Here is a 12067-nt window from a genome sequence, read left to right as displayed (position 1 = left end):
CCTGGGGGAGGAGGTGCGGATGCGTCTCATCGATTTTCTACGAAAGAATGCGGATATTTTCGCTTGGGTTCCAGCAGACATGTCGGGGATTGACACGGAAGTCATGGAGCACCGTCTGGCCGTCGATCCAAAGCATCAACTGACGAAAGAAAAAATCTGAGATCATGCGCCAGAGAGGCAGAAGGCGATAGCCGAGGAAGTGGACAAGCTTCTTAAAGCCAGATTCATTAGGGAAGTTAATTATCCTGATTGGATTTCCAACGTTGTCCTAGTCAAAAAAGCAAACGGCAAGTGGAGGATGTGCATAGACTTCAAAAAGCTGAATAAGGCCTGCCCAAAGGACAGCTACCCCCTTCCCAGAATTGATCAACTGGTGGATGCGACCTCGGGCCATGAGCTCCTCACCTTCATGGATGCATTCTCCGGCTATAATCAAATCAGGATGGCACCGAAAGACGAAGAAAAGACCGATTTCATTACTAACCGTGGCCTTTACTGTTACAGGGTCATGCCTTTCGGCCTCAAAAATACAGGCGCAACCTACCAGCGGTTGGTGAACAAAATCTTCAAGGAGCAGATCGGCCACAATATGGAGGTCTACGTGGACGACATGCTCGTAAAAACCAAATCTTTCGTGGACCACATCGCCGACCTCGAGGAGACCTTCGACGCTCTCCGAAAATATAGAATGAAGCTGAACCCGACTAAATGTGCTTTCGGAGTAACCTCGAGAAAGTTTCTGGGCTTCATGGTGTCGGGGCACGGGATTGAGGCCAATCCAGAAAAAATTCGCACCATCCAGGAGATGGCCGCCCCAAAGTTGATAAAAGAGGTTCAGCACCTTACAGGGAGGGTAGCGGCCCTGAATCGCTTCGTCGCAAGGTCGGCCGAACGGTGCTTACCCTTCTTTCAAACCCTCAAGCAGCCGAAGAACTTCTGTTGGACCTCTGAGTGCCAACAAACGTTCGAAGAACTAAAGAGCTACCTCGGCTCACCCTCACTGTTGGCAAAGCCGGAGCCTGGGGAGGAACTGTTTTTATACCTGACGGTCTCTCCCATGGCTCTCACGGCTGTCCTTGTCAAAGAAGAAGCGAAAGTCCAACGGTCGATCTACTACGTCAGTCGCACGTTGAGAGACATCGAGATCAGGTATACCAAATTAGAAAAACTGACTTACGCCTTGTTGATTGCAGCCCGGAGGCTCCGACCCTACTTTCAAGGGCACACCGTAACGCTGCTCACCGACCAACCGATCAAGGCAATTTTGCACCGGGCGGACGCCTCCGGGAGGATGGCAAAATGGACAATCGAGCTCACAGAATTCGACATCAACTATCGACCCAGGCCTGCAGTGAAGGCCCAAATATTGACAGATTTCATAGTGGAGTGTACTATCCCAGAGGAGGCCGAACCTGAACAAGGCGAAATTGACGGCCTGAAGCCCCGACCGAACTCCCCCAAAGAAGAAGCGGATCCCTTTGATCACTTTTGGGCCCTCTATGTGGACGGGTCTTCCAACATGTCAGGCGTAGGTGCGGGCCTGATCTTGATCAGTCCGAAGAGAATCATCGTGGAGTATGCTCTGCGTTTTGAGTTCTCCGTAATGAACAACGGAGCGGAATATGAAGCTCTGATCGCAGGACTGAGGATCGCCAAAGAGCTGGGAATAGATCGGCTCTGGGTCCACAGTGACTCTCAACTAGTAGTGGGACAAGTCAACGGAAATTACGAAGCACGGGAGAACAGCATGGCTAAATACCTTGAAAGGGTAAAGGAGCTTGTCCCCGCCTTCAGCAGCTTCAACATCAGACAGATTTCGAGGTTGAAAAATACCAAGACTGACCTTCTCTCCAAGTTAGCAACGTTGGCTCTGACCGAATTGCCCAAAGGCGTTCTTTTTGAAGTTCTAAAGTGCCCGAGTACAGAAGAACCACGGCCTGTGATGGAAATTGACCACGAGCCCAGCTGGGTCGACCCACTGATAACCTATCTCAGAGATGGGGTTCTCCCCCAGGATGCAAAAGAGGCTCGGAAGCTCAGAAATCAAGCCTCCCGATACATCCTTTATGAGGACAAGTTGTACAAGAGATCATACTCTTTGCCCCTTTTGAAATGTCTCCGGCCTTCAGAAGCTGACTACGCCTTGTGGGAGGTGCATGAAGGAATCTGCGGAAACCATTTGGGGGCTAGATCTTTATCCCACAAGTTGCTCCGCTAAGGATATTACTGGCTGACAATGCATCATGATTCGATTGAATATGTCAGAAAGTGTGATCGATGCCAGAGATATGCCAATATCCAGAGATAACCCGCCATCGAGCTTACACCCTTGAGTGCCCCATGGCCTTTTGCACAATGGGGGATGGACATCCTTGGCCCTTTTCCCATGGTGTCGGGGCAGAGGAAGTTCCTCCTTGTAGCGATTGACTACTTCACCAAATGGGTTGAAGCCGAACCACTAGCAAAAATCACAGAAGCAAAAGTGCAAGATTTCATCTGAAAGTCGATCGTGTGCAGGTTCGGTCTGCCTAGGACCCTAATCACTGATAATGGACGGCAATTTGCGGGAGCAAAATTTACCGAATTCTGCGAAGATCTAAACATCTCCCACAACTTCACATCAGTAGCCCATCCTCAGGCGAACGGCGAAGCTGAGGTGACTAACAGAACCCTTCTGCAGGGGATTAAGACAAGGCTCGAAAAGGTGAAGGAAACTTGGATGGACGAACTTTATCATGTGTTGTGGGCGTATCAAACTACCTAAAGACTGCCCACAGGGGAGACCCCCTTTGCTTTAGCCTTCGGTACGGAGGCCGTCATCCCAATTGAGCTTAAACTCCCATCGGCACGAGTCGTGGCATTCGACAAACATCAAAATTTGCAAGGTCTTAAAGCCAACCTCGACCTGCTGGAAGAAAGGCGGGAGGTAGCTCAGGTTCGAATGACAGCCTACAGACAGAAAGTCGCTCGCTATTACAACTCCCGGGTCAAGAACAAAGCCTTTAGAGCAGGAGATCTAGTGCTTCGATGAGCCGCTGTCTCGCAACCTCAGGATCGAGGGAAGCTCGCCCCAAACTGGGAAGGCCCGTATAAGGTCAAAGAAGTAGTCCGGCCCAGAACTTATTATCTTAAGGAGCTCGAAGGAGCCGACCTCCCGCGACCATGGAGCTCGAAAAACTTATGGATGTACTACCAATAACTTTATTTTAATTAAAAGTTGTATATCTACATGTCTCCCCCCTTTGGCACTATCTTACATCGACAGGGCAGTCCAAACAGACTGTATCAGAAGCAAAAGGGGAACCTCGTCTCGACAAAATCGAAGGCCCGATTCTCTTTAGACCGGATGGGGGGAGAGGCTCTGCAACGTCCATATGCGCCCCCACAGCCCTGTTAGGGACAGGAGGAGAACCTCGTCCTAGCTTGAGCAAAGTCGAAGGCCCGGTTCTCTTTAGACCAGATGGGGGGAGAGGCCCTTTAACGCCCATATGCGCCCCCACAGTCCTGTTAGGGACAGGAGGAGAACCTCGCCCTAGCTTGAGCAAAGTCGAAGGTCCGGTTCTCTTTAGACCAGATAGGGGGAGAGGCCCTGCAACGCCCATATGCACTCCCACAGCCCTGTTAGGGACAGGAGAAGAACCTCACCCTAACTTGAGTAAAGTCGAAGGCTCGGTTCTCTTTAGACCGGATGGGGGGAGAGGCCATGCAACGCCCATATGCGCCCCCACAGCCCTGTTAGGGATAGGAGGAGAACCTCGCCCTAACTTGAGCAAAGTCGAAGGCCCGGTTCTCTTTAGACCGGATGGGGGGAGAGGCCCTGCAATGCCCATATGTGCCCCCACAGCCCTGTTAGGGACAGGAGGAGAACCTCGCCCTAACTTGAGCAAAGTCGAAGGCTCGGTTCTCTTTAGACCGGATGGGGGGAGAGGTCCTGCAACGCCCATATGCGCCCCCACAGCCCTGTTAGAGACAGGAGGAGAACCTCACCCTAACTCGAGCAAAGTCGAAGGCCCGGTTCTCTTTAGACCGGATGGGGGGAGAGGCCTTGCAACGTCCATATGCGCCCCCACAGCCCTGTTAGGGACAGGAGGAGAACCTTGCCCTAACTCGAGCAAAGTCGAAGGCCCGACTCTCTTTAGGTCGGAAGGGGGGAAGGGCCCAGCAATGCCCATATGTACGCCTACGGCCGCATTAGAGACAAGAGGAGGATCTCGTCCTAACCAGAGCTGAAATCTGTTACGACAGAAATAGGGAAAGAACCTTGTCCCGACATCAATTAAAGTCTGATCGTTCAAGACCAGAAGAGAAAAAGGGGGGGACCTTCCCCAGCGGCCCCTTCGCAATAAGACTCCATCCGGACTCCTACGGGAGCCGGACTTCGTCTCCGGCTTCGGCCATCGGTAAACTCCGTCCGGACTCCCACGGGGGCCGGACTCCGCCTCCAACCTCAATTGCTGGAAGGCTTCACCTGGACTCCTACGGGAGTCGAGCTCCGCCCGCGACTTCACTTACAGGTAAACTTCGTCCGGACTCCTACGGGAGCCGGACTTCATCCCTGACCTTGATTGCAGGTGGACTTCGATCGGACTCCTATGGGAGCCAGATCTCACCTCCGACTCCAGCTACAGGCAAACTCCTTCCGGACTCTTACGGGAGCCGGAACCTCGTCCCCAACTTCGATTGCTGGTAAGTTTCGTCCGGGAGCCAGATCTCCCCTCTGACTTCAATCGCAAGTAAACTCCGTCCAGACTCCCACGGGAGCCGGACTTCGCCCCGACTTCGCTTACGGGAGCCAAACTCCCGTAGCCCCACCAAGAGCGGAGGAAAAATTCTAAACGAAAAAGAAAAAGGGAGGAGGGGCTAAAAAGGAAGGCGATGGACCACGTCAGTGATGAATGGAAAACAAACAGCATCGAAGATGCAGAGAACCCCGTCTCAGCAAGGATTGGGGTTCTTATCAAGGACCTCAGCTCTCAAGGAAGCTCTCAGCACGAGCCCGAGATGAGACTTCCTCGGGGTGACGAAGGATCAGACCTTCGAGCCCGAGCCCTGATGGGGGGCACCAAACCCGAGCAGCCTCGGATAAATCTACGATCATGGATGAAAAGGATGGGTCGATACGATGGCAATCGGGTACCTCTGAACGATGCGAAGGCCGAAAAAAAGCTCGACAAGCGATAATTCAACACGTGAGTATAAGAGGTAGCAGAAATTTTCCTTCTCATATTATTCATCCAATATACATTACAGAGCTATTAGTTGAAGGAGAAGGACAACTGAAAGGCGAGCCGACGTGACCACTACCGACAAACTATGGACGACGTCAAAAAAAAAAAAAAAAAAGAGAAGTAAAGAGAAGGGAATACAACCATAACAATGGTAAAGAAAGGAAGTTCGGCAGACAACAGTTCGACGCAAAGCACAAACGAAGTAACAAAATCTCCTTCTCATTTCTCGATGTACGTTACAAGACCCGGAGGGCCAGAAAAAGAAAATATTATTACAAGACTCGAAAGGGATACACCGGAGGCTACTTCGAGCTGTAGACTTCTCTTCTCGGTTCCATCCTTCCCAGCAGTATTTTCCAGCACGTGTGACAAGCCTCTCGGCTCTCGCCCCCCACCTCGTTCCGCTCTACCTCCGAAACCCCAACCCTAGGGGGAAAAGGATGGGATAGATTTCAGGGGACAGCAAGGGCAACGGCAGCGGCGACGACGACCTGTTTCAAGAAGAATCGAAATTACCCCAGAGGCAATGGTGGCACCGAAGACATGTGCCATCGCCATGCGCTCCATGACAACTACCGTCCTGGGTGTTCCGGTAAGGTCGGCATGCGCTACTTCCACCATCCCCACAACAAGTTCTGCTGCCCCACCATCGGCGCCGACCGCTTCTGGTCCCTCGGCCCCGACGGCATCAAAGATCCCACCACGGCTTGTGACGAAGGCTCTGCCCCCTTGACCAGTGTCGCCCCGTTCGGCTACTCTGAAGTTATCAGGCGGAACATCTTCACCGGTTGTCCCCGTTATTAAACCCATGTTGTTGAAGGAATTCTCCCTTGAGCCCCAGTTAAAGCGGCGGGAACCCTCAGCAGCAGCTTGACAATCGGAGAACTCGCAGACTGCTGTTCTCCTCCTTGCACTCCTCTTAGTCTGTGACATCATCTTGAGATTGGCCTCCGGGGCGGAGGCCCCAGCGGGGGAACCCCTTGGAGAGACTCGGGGGACCGAAAGTGGCGGAAAGCCGATGGAGATGGCAAAGACCGATGCGAAAGACGCTCGGAGTCAGAAGGGGCACCGATGGAGTGGCTGAGTGGCTAAGCTCTCAAGCGAAAGAAGGATGTCGTGAAGCCCCTGGAGGAAAGGTGGGGGCTTAAATAGGCAGCGGGGCCTAGCGCAGTTATGGTGGCAGGTGTCCCTAGGCCAACCTGTGCCCACCACGTGTCCCACGTGTCCCACTCACCGTGACCTGGGGTTGACCATTCGCAAACTTTCATGGCACGATGCTTGGGATCACGTCCCGATGAGAGTTTCGAAAAGACTCTTCGGGTCGCCCTAATCGGAAAAAGGCTCCAGCATGTGCGCATTAAATGCCAACATATCTGAGGACGATCGCACGCGGACGTCGAGGGAAGAACTTCGACTGCGACAATCTTTCTGTACTTTCTTCATTTGAAATTTGAACTCGAAAGTAGGGGGCTGGTGTTAGGTATAAAATACCCCCCAGCCGAAGTTCGTGATGGGAGTGACCCTCCGGGGATCCAACTGACTTTCGACCTCCGACAACATCTCTTCAAACCTCCCAGACGGCCGAGCCTCCGCCACACTCCCAAATTTTGTCGACGAGCAGGACCCCGCCAGCACCGACCGGATTCTTCGCGACGTCCGGACTCCTACGGGAGCCAGATCTCGTCTCTGACTCCAGCTGCAGGCAGGCTTCGTCCGGACTCCTACGGGAGCTGGACTTCATCCCTGACCTTAATTGCAGGTGGGCTTCGCCCGGACTCCTATGGGAGCCAGGCTCCGTCCCCAGCTCTGGCTATGGGAAGACTCTGTCCGGATTCCTACGGGAGCCAGACTTCATCCCCAACCTCAACTGCTGGAAGGCTTCGCCCGGACTCCCATGGGAGCCGGGCTCCGTCCTCGACCCCGACTGCGGGAAGGCTTCGCCCGGGCTCCTACGGGAGCCGAGCTCCGCCCACGACTTCACTTACAGGTAAACTCCGTCCGGACTCCTACGGGAGCCGGACTTCATCTCTGACCTTGATTGCAGGTGGACTTCGACCGGACTCCTATGGGAGCTAGATCTCGTCTCCGACTCCAGCTGCAGGCAGGCTTCGTCTGGACTCCTATGGGAGTCGAACTTCATCCCCAACCTCAACTGCTGAAAGGCTTCACCCAGACTCCTACGGGAGCCGAGCTCCGCCCGCGACTTCACTTATAGGTAAACTCCGTCCGGACTCCTACGGGAGCCGGACTTCATCCCTGACCTCGATTGCAGGTGGGCTTCGCCCGGACTCCTATGGGAGCCGGGCTCCGTCCCCAGCTCCGGCTACGGGAAGACTCCGTCCGGATTCCTATGGGAGCCGGACGTCATCCCAAACCTCAACTGTTGGAAGGCTTCGCCCAGACTCCTATGGGAGCCGGGCTCTGTCCTCGACCCCGACTGCGGGAAGGCTTCGCCCGGGCTCCTACGGGAGCCGGGCTCCGCCCACGACTTCGCTTGCAGGTAAACTTCGTCCGGACTCCTACGAGAGCTGGACTTCGCCTCTGACTTTAATTGTAGGTAGACTTTGATCGGACTCCTACGGGAGCCTGATCTCGCCAGCTACAGGCAGACTTTGTCCGGACTCCCACGGGAACCGGACTCCGCCTTCTACTCTGACTGCAGGGAGACTTCGTCCGGGCTCCTACGGGAGCCGGACTCCGTCTTCTACTCCGACTGCAGGCAGACTTCGTTCGGACCTCTACAAGAGCCGGACTCCGTCTTCTACTCTGACTGCAGGCAGACTTCGTCCGGGCTCCTACGGGAGCCAGACTCTACTTCTACTCCGACTGCAGGCAGACTTCGTTCGGACCTCTACAGGAGCCGGACTCCGTCTTCTACTCCGACTGCAGGCAGACTTCGTCCGGACTCCTACGTGAGCCGGACTCCATCTTCTATTTCGACTGTAGGAAGACCTCGTCCGAGCTCCTACAGGTGCCGGACTTCGCTTCCGACTCCAGCTACCGACTCCAACCAAACTTCGACCGATAAGTCTGGACCCTACGCAGCTCCATTGCTCCCTGGCAGCCCACAATAATGGCCACGGTTCTGCTCCACTCCCTGCGGCGGACCCTACACAGCTCCATTGCTCCCTGACAGGCCACAATAATGGCCACGGTTCTGCTCCACTCCCTGCGGCGGACCCTACGCAGCTCCATTGCTCCCTGACAGGCCACAATAATGGCCACGATTCTGCTCCACTCCCTACGGCGGACCCTACGCGGCTCCATTACTTCCTGACAGGCCGTACTAATGGCCACGATTCTGCTCCACTCCCTGCGGCGGATCCTGTGCGGTTCCACCACTCCCTAGCGAGTCGCGATAATGGACGTCACTCCACTCCCCGCAACTGATTCCACGTGGCGAGCCATGATGACAGTCACGACTCCACCCCATTACTCTTCATGATAAACTCCTCCTGACCATGGGCAGCCCACTGCCAGACGGTTACAAACATCACTATCAGTCTGTTGCTCCCTCCTCCTATAAAAAGGGGACCCCAGATACGTTATCCTATAAGCTCTCATTTTTACCTAGAAGCTCTGTTAAAATTTTTGTTCGAGCACTCCATTCTTGTTGAGGCAGAGAACTGACTTGAGCGTCAGAGGATCTTGTCGGAGCAACCCCACCTCCGGTTTAGACTTCTTTTGCAGGTCCCGGCGGTAACCGCGACTCCAGCTTCTCCGGTGCAAGCAAATTTTTGTACCAACACCTGGTATAGACCCAGAGGTGATGATCCGTCTCCTGGAGATGGATCTGACCTTCTGTCTTATAAAGCAGAAGAAGAGAAGCTTTGCCCCAGAGCGTCAGAAAGTAATTGCTGAGGAAGTGAACAAGCTGGTCAACACCTGATGTACCCTAATTGGCTCGCTAACACGATGCTAGTCAAGAAGGTGAATGAAAAATAGCACATATGCATTGACTTCACTGACCTGAATAAGGCCTACCCCAAGGACCGCCACCCTCTCCCTCGGATAGATTAATTGGTTGATGCCACTTCTGGGCATAAGCTCCTCACCTTCATGGATGTCTTTTTCGGTTATAATCAAATTCGGATGGTATCTGAGGATGAGGAGAAAATGGTCTTTAATATTGATTCTGAGCTCTACTATTATAGAGTGATGCCTTTTGGGCTAAAAATGTCAGAGCAACATATCAGTAACTAGTGAATAAGATATTCAAAGATCAAATTGGTCACAACATAAAAGTCTATGTGGATGATATGTTGGTAAAAAGTTGAACCACTCTGGATCACATAGCCGACCTTCAAGAAATCTTCAACACCCTTCATCAATTCCAAATGTGGTTGAATCCCATAAAATGTGCCTTCGGAGTTAGCTCTAAAAATTTTTTTGGATTTATGATCTCTCGATGAGGAATTGAAGCGAATCTAGAGAAGATTAAGATGATTCTGGAGATGTCCTCACCTAGAATTGTAAAGAAAATCCAATACCTTACCAAAAGAATTGCTTCACTCAATCATTTCATCTCCAGATCGACTTAGAGATGTTTGTCTTTTGTTCAAACCCTTAAGTAGCCGAGAGACTTCCAATGAATGATTGAGTGTTAGAAAGCATTCGAGGAGTTGAAGCAATACCTCAACTTCGCACCCTTACTTACAAAGCCTCGACTAGGAGAAGAATTGTTATTTTATCTTACCGTATCTCCGACAGCAATCAGTTCGATTATTATCTGAGAAGAAAGATGAATTCAAAAATCAATGTATTACTCAAGTAAGGTCATTCAAGATGCAGAAACCAGATACATAAAGTTGGAGAAGTTAATATTTGCTCTGGTCATCACAGTAAAGAAGCTCCAGTCCTATTTTCAAGCTCATACAATAGTATTGCTCACAAATCAACTGATCAAAACAGTCTTTCACCATCCAGATACGTGGGGACAGGTTGCAAAATGGGCCTTGCAGCTCTCCAAGTTTGACATTAAGTTTCATTCGAGGCCTTCAATTAAAGCTCAAGTCTTGTCAGACTTCATCCTTGAATGCACCATCCCTAATGAAGAAAGATCGGAGGCTGCGAAAAGTAGCTCAATGGCACTAGAGGAACAAATAAATATAAACCCTGATCCTGAGGACCAGTGGATTCTTCAGTGGATGGATCTTCCAATTCATTTGGATCAGAAGTTGGGATCATTTTAACTCGATCGAAAGGTGATGTGGTGGAGTATGCTCCACAGTTTGAATTTTCAACCACCAACAATGAAGCAAAATATGATGCTTTAATTACCGAGCTCAGACTGGCCAAGGATGTGAAAGCCAGACACTTGAAGATCTTCAATGACTCTCAACTAGTGATGGGACAAGTCAAGGGTGAATATGAGGCTCGAAAGGAAAATATGAAGAGGTAGCTCAAAAAGATAAAAGAACTGACCACATCTTTTCTAAGCTTTGATATCCAACAGATACCTCGAACGCAAAATACACGGATGGATGTACTCTCAAAGCTAGTAGCCTTTTTACCACCTGAATTCCAAAAAGAAACTTATATTAAGACATAAGGGACTTGGAAGAACCTCTTTCTATCCAGCAGATAGATGAAGAGCCTTATTGGATTGACCCCTTATTAAAGTATCTCAGATCGGATGAATTACCACATGACAGTCAAGAGGCTCAGAAAATACGCAAGTAGGCTGCCCGCTCTATGCTTCATGATGATAAACTGTACAAGTGATCCTTTTCTCTTTCACTTCTAAGGTGTCTGCAATCGTCTGAAGCAGACTATATACTAAGAAAAGTTCATGAGAGAATTTATGAAAATCATTTGGGTGTAAAGACTCTTTCTTACAAAATCTTTCGGCAAGACTATTATTGGCCTTTGATGCAAAAAGATGCCTCTGATTTTGTTAAAAGGTATGATCGCTGTCAAAAAAATTTTAATGTTTAACATCAACCAGTGGTGCCCTTTGCTCCTATCACTACTCCATGACCTTTTGCTCAATGGAGAATGGATATTTTGGGTCCCTTTCCTCAGGCCTCAGATCAGCCCAAATTCTTCTTGGTGGTCATTGATTATTTTACAATGTGGGTGGAGACCGAGCCCCTGGCCCGCATAACAGAGGCTAAAGTTAAAGACTTCATTTGAAAATCTATTATTTGCCACTACGATCTCCCAAGGGTGCTGGTAACTGACAATGGCAGATAATTCAACAGCTCCCGACTCTGAAAATTCTGTGAAGATCTTGGAATTGAATAATGATTCACTTTAGTTGGATACCCACAAACTAATGGGGAGGCTAAAGTAATAGGATTCTTTTACAAGGCCTGAAGGCTAGACTCAATCAGACGTATGGGTCCTAAGCGGACGAGTTATAGTATGTGCTATGGGCATACCGAATGACTCAAAGGATTCTAATCAGAGAAACTCCATTCAACCTTGCATTCGGAACTGAAGTAGTTATACTGATCGAGATTGGACTTCCTTCCCTCAGGGTCGAGGAATACAATGAGGACACCAACTCACAGTGGTTGCGAACCAACCTTGACCTGGTTGAGGAGAGTAGGGAACGAGCTACTGTGCGGATGTCCTTCTACTGGCAAAGGGTGGCCAAATACTATAATTTTCAAGTCAAATCTAAGGAATTTTGGATCGGTGATCTGGTGCTGCAATGCACCGAAGTCTTACAGCCTATCGAGCAGGGGAAGCTATCGCCCAATTGGGAAGGTCTTTATCGAGTGGATGAATTGGTATGTCCCGAAACTTATAAACTAAAGCACCTTGATGGAACTCCACTCCAAATACCATGAAACTCAACTAACTTTCGCATGTATTAACAGTGATATTGTAAT

Source organism: Elaeis guineensis, chromosome 3 (assembly GCF_000442705.2).
Source record: "Elaeis guineensis isolate ETL-2024a chromosome 3, EG11, whole genome shotgun sequence".
Classification (NCBI taxonomy): Eukaryota; Viridiplantae; Streptophyta; class Magnoliopsida; order Arecales; family Arecaceae; genus Elaeis; species Elaeis guineensis.
This window is presented reverse-complemented; position numbering follows the sequence as displayed.